Genomic DNA, 13,540 nt, shown 5'->3' with positions numbered 1-13,540 from the left:
TTAGCCTTCTTCTGATAGCCTAACACCATCAACATCCTCATGCAAGTAATCTGTGACAGAATTAGTGTACAACAGCACATTCTGATGAGTTGGGTAGTACTCTTTCCCTTTTATTCCCACCCTGCTCCTGTGCACATTTCCAATAGTAGTAAATATCTATCCAATTTTAACTTCCATCATCTGATTGGTTTACCTCAGCCTTTGCATGGACTAAAATGTTTCTTTTTCAGAAAAGAACAAAATACAGAACTTAGCTGACTGTTTTGGTCACTTGACCACACATTGAGGCAAGATTTGTGAGCCCATATGGATAAACTAAATGATTGACACTGCAATTTCCATGTTTATTCAAAAATATCGAGACTAGGTAACTAAGTCATTGTCAAGAGATTTGCGTCTCGTGTTCTATTCAAGCATACATAATAATTACACATTTTCGGAGAAGAATGGCTCATTTGGTGGCTGATCAGTTTGAAAAGTTAATGAAGCTAGATTCTGGAATACACATTGAGTCACATTTGAATCACATTGAGCAGACCAGATAGAAGGAAAATAAATTTGTAACAACAAGAGCTAGAATTCTCTTTCTCTCTGTCTGTTTCTCCCATTATTTTGGAAGACACCATCCAGTGGAAAAAAAAGTGGGAAAAGAATTATTCACCTCGAGCCCAAGGATATCGATTGAAGCTTCTACTTTGATGGATACGAGTCAGCTACTAACTGACTGTAACCCTGGTAAGCATGTAACACTTCAACATCACTAAGAACTGCTTAACTGTGTAACTATTATTTCCTCTGTCTGTTCTGAGACTCTCTGCATTAAACCTATTGCCAGCACTGCGTGTGTTTTGTGTTTTATAATGTTTTTCTCCATGGTTTTTTAAATATAATTCTTCTTCCTCTCGCTCAAGAAAAACTTTGTTGTTGGCTTCTTCATATTCTAATGAATTATATTTTAATTAAAGTGCAATAACCACATGCCAAAAAAAATTGTTATGACCAACCAAGAGATGGGTTAAAGCAAAGGGGAATTGATTTCCCATCCTCACTTTGTCGTGTGCCAGTGTCTTTCCATATCTAAGCTCTTTCTCAATCTTAACCTCTAAGGCACCCGTGGTGTCAGATTCAGCTGGTCATCATGAGCATAAGATCAACTGGAGTGTCTGTTCACCTTCATTGTCTTCTCTCTGTCTCCCCCTTCTTGTGAGTGGGAAGGTTAAAATCTTCGGGATTTGAAAAATGTCAATGATTGATTGTAATGAGGGAAGACGAGAAAGGAAGAACTGAGTCTTTACAGCACCTGTAGTTTGTGAATTAGAAGACATTATGGGACAAAGGAGAAGTGGAAAGAGAAAAAGCAGAATTAGCTGTACTGATGCCCTCATTATCGATTCCTAAGATCTGTAACAGTCACAGTAACATTTTTGCCTCTACCCGTCATAACCAATTCTCCTCTGTGGAGATTGAAAATTGTTGATGCGCTCGTCCTCCACCATTTCTTACTGCTGCCTCCAATTAAGTATTGTGTCATCTTATTCTGCAAGAAAGAGGGAAATATGTCAGTTACTGCCTTGCAACTTGGGGCATTCTGGCTAACATGGCTGAGTAGCTGTCAGTGTGCACTGGCTGTGATTTGTATGTGCAAGGTTTGTGACAGTGAGTGAAGCTGAAATGAAAGAGATGAATTGAAAGGGTGAATCTAGGTAGAGAATCTAGGTTGTTGGAAGATGGAGGTCATACAGTTGAACAGTAGATGAGGTTTGTTGAGTAGATGGTGTGAGTTCCTATTTGAAATTAACACACATCACCACACTCTATCAATTTCATTGGAGTAACATTCCTGGCATTGCTATCTGCTGCTACCTGTCCTCACTGACTCTTCAGCATATGTCTGGAGGACCGCATGTGGATTCAGGACATTTCTCCTCCTTTCCAGCCTTACAACAAGCCCTCCAGTACACTGACTGAAAAGCATGGGACACCCTATCCTACATCTTCAGCCATTATTTGAAGTCTTACAGCCAAAACTCACTTCTGAAAGAAGAATCTGAATGTTGCTCACAGCCACGATGCACCCCGTTTCGAGAGTAGAGAGCTGTAGGTAAATAGCGCTAAAGACTCTGTAGTGGGCTCCCTGCTGAGGCAGAGAGACAGTGAGGTCTGCAGATGCTATAGATCAGAGTTTAAAGTGTGTTGCTGGAAAAGCACAGCAGGTCAGGTAGCATCCGAGGAGCAGGGAAATCGACGCTTCCAGCCGGAGCCCTTCATCAGGAATGAGGCTGGGACCCTTGGGGGTAGAGAGACCTCATCCTTGCTGAGGCATCGAGCTAAAGAACAGAGCAAGTAATACTGGCTTCAGCAGCAATTTCAGAGAAACAGTCATCACCATTTACCATCTCATCTGGCACACAAGGAACACACAAGTTAGTCATGCACTGAGATTCCCCATGTCTGTTTTCATTGATTATCCAACTTAACCCCACCATGTCTATTGATTAGTACTACTGTTTCACAGCACCAGGGATGTGGATTTGATTCCAGCCTCGAGCGATTGTCTGTGTGGAGTTTGCACAGTCTCCTCATGTCTGTGTGCATTTCCATTAGTTGCTCCGGTTTCCTCCTACAGTCCAAAGATATGCAGGTTAGATGGATTGGCCGTGGGAAATGCGGGATTATGGGGATAGTGTGTGTGTGTGCGTGTGTGTGTGTTGGGGGGAGGGGAATGCTGCGTCTGGTTGGGGTGTTCTTTGGAGGGTCGGTGTGGATCTGATGGGCTGAATGGCCTCTTTCAGCACTGTAGGTGTTCCATGATTCTATTGCTTTAAGAAATAATCCTTGAATCACTCAACAAATTCAGCTTCCGTGTCACCTTTGCCCCTCTAATTTCTCCAGTCAATATATAAATTCAAATCACCCATCTCATTTGTATTGCCATTCCTAAATTCCTCCATTATTTCTTTATTTATACGTTATCCTACAATGTGTCAAATCTATAAGGTTATGGTTTGCTTCCATCCTGGACATCTTTCCCCTGCTATTCCTTATTTTCACCCAAACTGATTGCACATTTAACTGTGTTATGGTTTTGAATCCACAACTATCTCTGTATTATATTCATTATATGATTTCGAACTGACTACCATGGGTTTTTAATTTGCTTTTTGCTATCTGAATTGAATTGAACTAGCTTTATTGCCACATATACTCAAATGAGTGCAGTGAAAAGTTTACAATTGCCACATTATAGTGCCATTTCAGGTACAAAGGTATAGATACTCAAGATCAAGTTTAATGCTTTACTCAAGTGATGGCTAACTTGGAGCAGTGTTACAGATTTCACTTTTCCATATTTTTTGATCTTGGACATCAAAGTCTGAAAAGCCTTTCAAGTCTGAAAAGCTCCAAATTTCTCTCCAATCATTCCTCATAACTCAGGTCTTGTGATATAAAAGGTAAGACTCATCAAGCTTCTGGAATTCTGGAGGAGTACAGATTTGCACAATCAGTACATAAGATTCTGGGACTTGGAGATGCTAAACCCGGAAGAACTGGGAACATTCTGCCTAATTCAAGCCTGATTGATCAACCATCAGAATGGTTAGTCCAATACTTTGTATCCATTTTTGGACAGCATAATGTGTATTATATTCTGGATTAGTGGTGCTGGAAGAGCACAGCAGTTCAGGCAGCATCCGAGGAGCAGTAAAATTGACGTTTCGGGCAAAAGCCCTTCATCAGAAATAAAGGCAGAGAGCCTGAAGCATGGGGAGATAAGCTTATCTCTCCACGTTTCAGGCTCTCTGCCTTTATTCCTGATGAAGGGCTTTTGCCCGAAACATCGATTTTACTGGTCCTTGGATGCTGCCTGAACTGCTGTTCTCTTCTGGCACCACTCCAGAATCTGGTTTCCAGCATCTGCAGTCATTGTTTTTACCTAATGTGTATTATATCCTTGTTGTAGTCAACAGTATGGCTGATGGGGGAATTGACACAGATTAGGTTACTTACACCGTGGAAACAGACCCTTCGGCCCAACAAGTCCACATCAACCCTCTGAAGAGCAACATTTACCCCTTCATCTAACACTGCAAGCAATTTAGCATGGCCAATTCACCTGGACTGTAGGAGGAAACCGGAGTATCCGGAGGAAACCCACGCAGACACAGGGAGAATGTGCAAACTCCACACAGACAGTTGCCCAAGGCAGCAGAGCTAACCACTGCGCCACTGTGCTGTCCATGTGAACAATGTTTCAGTAATAGAGTAATAGAGTTATACAGCACAGAAACAGATCTTTTGGTCTAAAGTGTTCATGCTGACCAGGTGTCCCTTACTAATCTAGTCCCACTGCCTACATTTGGCCCATATCCCTCTAAACCTTTCCTATTCATGTACCTGTCCAAATGTCTTTTAAATGTTGTAACTGCACCAGTATCTATGAATTAATTTGGCAGTTCATTTCACATATGAACCACCCCTCTGTGTGAAAAAGTTGCCCCTCAGTTCCCTTTTTAAATCTTTCTCCTCTCACCTTAAAAATATTCCCCCTAGTTTTGAACTCCCCATCCTAGGGGGAAAACGTGTGCATTTCAAATTATCTATGCCTTTCATGATTTTATAAACCTCTATAAAATCAACCCTCTACCTCCTGTGCTCCAATGAAAAATGTCCCAGCTTATCCTTATAACTCAAACTCAAACTGTCCAGTCCCAGCAACATCCTGGTTAAACTTTTCTGAACCCTTCCCAATTTAATAATATCTTCCTATAGCAGGGTCACTAGAACTTCACACAGTACTCCAAAAGTGGCGTCACCAATGTCCTGTACAACCTCAACATGACATCCCAACTTCAATACTCAATGGTCTGAATAATGAAGGCAAATGTGCTGAACACCTTCTTAACCACCCTGTCTATCTGCGACGCAACGTTCAAGGAACTATGTCCTTGAACCTTTAGGTCTCTCTGTTTTGGAAGACTAACCAGGGCCCTACCATTAACTGAATAAGTCCTGGCCTTGTTGGTTTAACCAAAATACAATACCTGGCATTTATCCAAATTAAATTCCATCTGCCATTCCTCAGCCTTTTGGCTGTATCGATCAAGATCCCTTTGTAATCTTAGTTAACCTTCTTCACTGACAATTATACTACCAATTTAGATTAAAAATCACACAACACTAGATTATAGTCCAATAGGTTTATTTGGAAGCAATAGCTTTCAGAGCGTTGCTTCTTCATCAGAGAGCTGACATCAATTTTGGTGTTATCTGCAAACTTACTAACCGTGCCTTCCCAAATTCTCATTTGAATCGTTTATATAAATGACAAGCAAAAACTGCTGATAGCAGTCAGAATGTTATACTCAAGATGTTAAATGTGAAAAGGTACTGTCCTTGTGAAATCATAAGTTAAGGACAATATCGCAGTGAAATGGGTTAACTAAATTCAATACTGATTGCAAAAGCAGAATCAGTGAGACCACCAGAATGCAGCTCCCTTACGGGAGGTGCAGACTGCTGTTCGGTTGCATTAGGCACTCATGAAATTAGACTTCTTGAAGATGTATGCAGCCAATGAATAGTGCAAGTTATACTGGCCACAGCAGCTGCTATCAGTAAAACCGCTGGCAAAACGATTTAATGCCACCTGGAAAAGGAACAATTCATTTCTGTACCCAAGATCCTTACCTCTGTTTAATTTAGTTGTTTGTGTCCAGCTACAGTGAAGAACATATTGAAAGAGAGATTTAACATAGTTAAATATTTGAGCAATCTTCACTTCTAATTTTAAATTTAATCCTTTGTTAACAATTTTTGTTGAATAAAATATTTCGAAAGGTCTGAGGCCATGTTTTCTCAAATGGTCCGGAATGACAAGTTACATTATACTCCCAGTTAAATGTTACAGAAGTGATATTGATTTAATGTCAGTGCTCATAGACGATGGAAAAAGGGTAGCTGGAGAAAGGAGAGGGGAACAATTTACGCATTCACCTAGATGGCGCTGCAACATTAGGATTTTAAAATATGTTCAGGATAAGACAATCTTCTATAGCTTGGCTCGGATTTTCTGATAGCCAGATAGATGTCTGTGCAGTCCAGATGGGAGATGTGCATCATGACAAAACAGAAACCTGATGTAGCAGACCCCAAGCGAATTGCCTGGAAATGAAGATTCCAACTGGCAATTTCTCTTTGCTAGGAACCCTCTGAAAATCTCCGTTCAAATCAGAGAATTTGGAGGATCCTGCTGTTGTTTAAATAACACAGCATCTAAATCTGGCTAGCCATTAAACTGGCCTCCCAACTTAATGACTGCATACCTCTCCAACATCATCTCCCCCAACTCCTTACATGCCCCAGATCCTGACCCAGTACTCTCTCTCTTCCCCCAGACACAAAACACACAACCCCACCCTGCCATTGGAACTCAACACTCAGTCCCCACCCCTAGGACCAGAGAGCCTCACCCTCTCCTCACTCTTTGCTACTGGACGTGATTCCATTCCCCTTCCCTCAGGATCTGGCTAGGACTGAACAACATCCACAATCTCCCTCCTGGAGCCCATGAATGCTCCTGACCTGTTCCCATTCCCTCACCCACCCAGATTGGGCCTGGCTCTTTCAGGGGCCTGGCGTGCACCAGGACCTGACTCACCCAGTCAGCGGACGTGACACCATCTCCTGAACCCCACCAGACCCAATATCTCTCCATTCGGCTCAACCTATCTTAAACATTTCATCACTTATTGGACATTTACCCACCTTGCACATTGGCAGCTTACCCACCTGACACCCTACTTACCTAGCATCTTAACCACTGACCACTCTATTTATTAGGTACCCAGGAATCAGCCAGCAGCCTTTCCTCCTTTCATCCTAACCTCACACTGAGCTGACCCTATCATGGGAGCTGTCAGAGTGCTGTCTGTGATGCTGCATTTTTCTATCACAGAATTCAACAATTGAGCGCTTAAAAAAAAATGCCATGACTTTCCTTCTTTGGACCATCTTTCACTGTGAGGGTTCTATAAAATTTAAAATACACTCTGCAATTCTGAAGCAACCCTGATCGTAACCTCTTGTCAGAAATGTGGTGCTTCTTATTAACATAAAAAAAGACTGAACTAACAATCTGAGTCTGAATGCCATTGTTCAGAAAGTCCAGTTCTCTGTTTTCTGAAGATTGTGGTCTTCACTTATTGCGTGACTTATAATATCTGGAAGCAGACTACTTCTGCTCTGTTAGTAACTTGCTGAATGTACAGAAATGCTTTACATTCAGGATGCATTAGGCGGCTGTTGGTGCATCTTTGCTTTATTAGCAGACAAAGTGAATTCTAAATCAAACTGCATAACTCTAGAACTAGCTGAACATATTCGTGAGTTGGATTCTAAACTGCCCTTTTTCTGTCAACTTTAAGAACTCCAAAGCACCACTTGAATGTTGGTGGAGAGCTGACATTTAGGAGACACCGTGAAATATTTAATAATAACATAGGAGTATCATCTTGATGGCCATGAAAAGATAAATTTGTTTGAAATGATAACATTTCAAAGTATAAAATAAAATAACTTGACTTGTCAGTGAGTTGGGGTTGTCCAGCAGGATTATAAATAACTAGACAGCATATGGATTAGCAGAGGACTAATCTTCATATTGTAGACCATGTGTGGAGTGAGGAAATATCAGCTCTTATCATTTTGCTACATATTTCATCCTTTAGGCAAAATTATTTCCAACATATAAAGTAACCAGTTCTGCTGTCCTGTCAAAAGGCATCTATCACCATTGATTATTTAATATCAGCCACATTTCATTCGATCAAAGAATGAGACCAGGCTGATCATTATTTACATCCTTATTTGGCTCTGGAACAGTGAACATATAGGCCCATCAATTGAGAATTCTAACAAATTGAAAATGAGCAGATGTTAAGTGCATTAGCATGAAGATGGTGTTTTGTAGGACTGAAGGATCCTTGTCCAAGAAAAAATTACAGATTGATTCCCAATTTACAATTATTCAATCTATACATACTCATACTTACAAAGGCAATCTCATACAGGTGTATCATTTTAAAGATCTGACAGATGAACATTTCCTGTACTTACAAATGGTTCCTTTGTTTTGTCCTGCAATATGTTCTAACTTGCATACAATTCAAACCAAGAACAGTACCTGTTCACAACCTGGGGACTGCCTGTTGCTTTTGTTTTTTTCAAATATTTCCACTGACAACATTTAAAAAGATGGATAATCCAAGTACAAGCTTCTCAGTTGGAAAATAAAATGTTTTCTAGGATCTTCACTTTACTGAGGCTGAAGAACATGCACAAATTTAACCCCAACCTATTTTTGCAAGGGAAATAAATCCAAATCTAAAATCAGGGGAGTTAATATTCAACTTCAATATGGCTAAAAAAAAAAGGTGGTAGTGGGTCAGCTACACCCTCAGCTCTATTATCACCTTCATCAACTTCACTGGAAAATAAAATTGAGCAATGTGTCAGCCCCTAATATGGGGTGACTTGTTACAGTAGTGTTGATGGCTCTGACCAATCGTGCCCAACACTTTAATATATAATGAATGCAAAGTACCACACGAATGATAGAAGAACATTAAAACGATGGAATTGTACAATAAAAGAGGTCATTTGACTCTTTGAAAGAATTATCTAATGAATTCCATTCTTTTGTTCTTTCTCTATGGGGCCTGCAATTTTCTCCGCAGCACATATTTACTAAATTCCCAATTTGCTTATTTAATATCACAAGGTTTTGTAAGATGATCAAGCAATAATTTAGCACTTTTTACTTTTTTTGTCACTGCAGACTAACCCCTCAGCACCATAATATCATCATAATGAAATATTGTCATTTTTTTATTCTTTCATGGCTGTGGGGAACACTAGCTAGGTTCAAAACCCTCCCCTAATTTCCCCTGAGAAAGTGATTGGTGAGCCACCTTCATCAACTGTTCCCTCCTTATCCCCTGGGAAAGTGATTGGTGAGCCACCTTCATCAACTGTTCCCTCCTTATCCCCTGGGAAAGTGATTGGTGAGCCACCTTCATCAACTGTTCCCTCCTTATCCCCTGGGAAAGTGATTGGTGAACCACCTTCATTAACTGTTCCCTTCTTATCCCCTGGGAAAGTGATTGGTGAACCACTTCCATCAACTGTTCCCTCCTTATCCCCTGGGAAAGTGATTGGTGAACCACCTTCATCAACTGTTCCCTTCTCATCCTTAGAAGGGTCACTGGACTTGCGGCATTAGCTCTGTTTTTTCTCCACAGGTGCTGCCAGACCCAATGAGTTTCTCCAGCAATTTCTCTTTTTATATCATCAGGAATAATCTTTATCCACCAAGTCATTGCTTGGGATTTCTGTCAATCTGGATTCAGCTGTCGAAGTAACAGTGATACTAGCAGCACTCGACAATATTCAAGAGGAAATCAAACAATAACTTTCAGCAACTGCAATTGAGCAGACAAATGTGGAAATCAGTGAATTGCTGTCTGTGCTGCCCTACTCCTCTAGGAGCTACACAATAAACAGGAGCCTCACCATTCAATATTTGAATTGCATGAAGTTATAATATTTACCTCATTGATAAACTCAGAAGAAAACGTTAAGGCTTATCCCTTCCAATGGAAGTGAACTTTTGAGAGTACAAAAAGTCTGCTGTATTGCCAAATATTCTCTGGCACTTAAAGTTCAATTTTCAGAACTTCACATCTCATTATTTCAGATTTTAATAACTGCTGGAGATTTTAAAATGTTTTTAAAAAATCTTTTAATCCCACTTTTCCTTCATTTTATTTTACTTGCTGTACCTGATATGTTCATTGAATTCTGTATTCGCATTGAAAGCCCCAAGTACATCCTGTGTTGCTAATTAACCATTCTTTAATCTAACTGGTGAAACAGATACATTGTTGTTTGTCTACATAGATATAAGGTCCCGTGTAGTGGGTGCCATATTGAAACAGCTCTCTAATTAAAGTCAGTTTAGGGCAATATTTCATAAAAGGTTTTTGGAAGTATATTTGATCCTTGGATAACAGGTTTGTCTCATGAAGAGAAATAGAGGAAACTGGGGCTGATTCCCTTGGAGTTTCATAAAATGAGGGATGATTTCATTAGGACCTGCAAAATTCTTACAGAGCCTGTCAGAGTGGATAGCAATAGGAAGTTACCCTTGGCTAGTGAGCCATGGGACAGAATCTCAGAATAAGGGGCAGGTCATTTAAAGATCAGATTAAGAGGAATTTCTTCAGTCAGAAAGTGGTGAAGCTTTGGAATTTCCCACCCAAAAGAACTGTGGAAACCCAATTATTGACTTTGTTCAAGATAAAAATGGAAAGATTTCTTGAGACTAATGACATCAAGGTATATAGTGATAGTGCAAGACAGATGATTTGGCATGATCTAGCTGGATGGCAAAGTGTACTTAATGGGCTGAATGGCCTTCTCATATCTCTTTGTTCCTATGTTCATATGAAATGAATGGTTGGCAGTATTTGTTCACTGCTGACGACAAAAGTCAAACCATTAGCTTTTGTGCTGATATGAAGAAAAGAACTTTGTAAGAAGCATGTATCTGCTCACTGCTGTACCCCAGCACTAATTCTAAAAGCGATTCACTAGGTTGTTGGAAGACTAAAAGAGAAAATCAAATAAAAGATAAAATAATCAATCACATCTAGAGGCTTAACAGGAAGGTAAGAAGGATTACTTCATCTTATTTCAAAATGTTTGGTACATGACAAAATAAATACTTTCATTACTGTTGTGCCTAACTGAACCATAGTTTGTTGACAAAAGAATAGAATTAGAATTAGATTTTATTGTCATGTGTACTCAAGTACAGGAATACATGAGTACAGTGACAAGCGCACAAAGTCACCATTCTCCGGTGCCATCTTGGTTACAAAACCAAATTTAATAAAAAAGCAAAAAAAAGCCAAAAGGTAAGAAAGCGTTCAGATCATAAAGTTGAAAGTCTTATACCCATAAAGGTGTTTGGAACGCCCATCCACTGATGCAGACACCTGGGTCTAGCCACAGCCTTGATTTTAGGTTAGCCTGCAGGCCTCTGATGAATGGTGCTTCTTCATTTATTTCTGTACAACAGGCTACAGCAAATTCTCTTTGTACCAGACCTGACATGGTACTCGCCCATTTTAATCCACATTTCCTTCTCAGTCCTTACTTTAGCAATTCTCCACTTTGATTTGTTAAGGAGATGCACAGTTGTTTGCTCTATTCATTGAATGATCAGTTTCTCTCGCTGGGAATTTATCATTTCACATTCTCATTCTGATCATTATAACAGCAACTTCTCGCTCTTTATTTTCCTCAGAAAGATCTTGAGCAGTTCACTTGGGAAACATGGGTTTTGAAACGCAATAACCGGAACTCCTTTTGCAACAACAGTTATTTCACGCCCAACAAAATTCCAGATATGCTCAAGTACACTGTTTGATTAAGTATATATTAGCCAATGGGAAGCAAAAAACAGGAGAACTATAAATGGGAACATCACCGCCTGTACCACTCACCACTCTGACTGGAAATCTGTCAGCATTCCGTCAGTCAAAAACCTAGAATTCTCTCCCTAACAGCATTATGGATCTATCTATAACACATGGACGGCAGCAACTCAAGAAGGCAACTCACAATCACCTTCTCAAAGACAACTAGGGATGGGGAAAAGTAAAAAATCACACAACACCAGGTTATAGTCCAACAGGTTTGATTGGAAGCACTAGCGTTCGGAGCACTTCCAAAAGCTAGTGCTTCCAATTAAACCTGTTGGACTCTAACCTGGTGTTGTGTGATTTTTAACTTTGTACACCCCAGTCCAACACCAGCATCTCCAAACCAAGAGATGGGCAATAAATGCTGGACAGTCAGTGACACCCATAGCCCATGAACAAATAGAGATAATAAAATAAACTGAATGGATGCCACTTGTTTTAGCCTGGTCAAAATAAAACCTCACTGCTATTATGAAAGAAATTAATCAAAAATGTGTTGTCATTAATGGTTGTGGCGATAGGTCAAATTAAAAAGAAATGTATAGTTCCATACATGTGGTAAGCCTGTGTAAGGAAACATTAACTTTATTGAGGGAAGACCGTCAATATAATAGACACCTTTCTGCTGGTACATGTAAATATCAAAACACGTGTCAGAAGAGCTCTGCACGCTCTCATGATTTAAGGGATAAAAGGGAACATTTCGTGTTTTTTTTTTGATGAGTTGTGAAGTAGGAAAGCAGAAATAAAGCTCGCAGCTCCAAGTCCCATGTACTTTAAATGTATTACAGTGAAACATAAAGAGAGCAAGGATTGAGAGTTTATCAGGAAAGGTAAGATAACAACTAATTATGACAGAAATAGGGAGTATGATGGCCCAAGTGAGGACTGTGCAGTTGCAGACATCTCCCAAAATTCCATTGCTGTAGTTTCTTTTCTCAGATAGACAGAAGAACTTAGGCCCCAAGTCCTGCATAAACATTCAAGATAATCTTTAGCCTGTAAAAATTCATCAGGCATTCTCTGTTGCTTTAAAATGCAGTGGTGACAGGCATCAGCTCATCACATGATCAATCATAGCTGTCACCAGTTCACCGTTATGATGCACAGTACTCCCTGTCTCCAAACTAATGTCTGCATGTGCTTTTGCTGTTATTTCCTACAAGTGAATTATAACTACATCTTAGACAGCAGAACTGTTGTACATTTCCTACAAACACAGCAACTGCTGACAACACGATGTAAATCCTACTTCATTAATCTGGGGTTCAATTAATCCATCTATAAAATATTCCAACAAATACAGAACTGTTTAACATTTTCTAAAAAAAGTCCGGCTGATTTAACGGCCTTAGCAATTCATTGCATATACATGGTACCTGTGGTGCCTTAGTGATCTCCTCTAGCAGAATAAAGCTATTCACTGCTTCGTCACTGGCTTACAGCCTGTTCCTCACTCTTATTTGCTTTGCCATAAGTGACCATATCAACTGTAGCGCCCTGGGCTGGAAAACTCTCGATACTGTACTCTGAACTTCTCAACTCCCTCACTGCACACAAATACCTCTGATACAATCATTTTTGAACAGCTTAATCGTCATAGTCAAGAGTTCCTCCTGGTGATGTCTTCAGCCTAAAAATCTTCAGTTCTTTCATCAATGACCTTCCTTCCATCCTAAGCTTGGAATTGGGGGTGCTCACTATCGATAACACAATGTTCAGAATCAACCATGACTCCTCAGCTACTGTAGCAGTCCATGTGCAAACACAGCACGATCTGGATAACATTCAAACCAGGGCATATATTAGCAAGGCAGAAGTGGGTACTGCAGATGCTGGAGATTAGACTCAAGATTAGAGTGGTGCTGGAAAAGCACAACAGGTCAGGCAGCATCCGAGGAGCAGGAAAATTGACATTTCAGGCAAAAACCCTTCATCAGGAATGAGGTACATAATTAGCAAGTACACCATACAAATGACAGGCAATGACCATT

This window comes from Chiloscyllium plagiosum, unplaced genomic scaffold (assembly GCF_037043375.1).
Source record: "Chiloscyllium plagiosum isolate Xiang-an unplaced genomic scaffold, Cpla_swu_hap1 HiC_scaffold_25, whole genome shotgun sequence".
NCBI classification, from domain to species: Eukaryota; Metazoa; Chordata; class Chondrichthyes; order Orectolobiformes; family Hemiscylliidae; genus Chiloscyllium; species Chiloscyllium plagiosum.
This window is presented reverse-complemented; position numbering follows the sequence as displayed.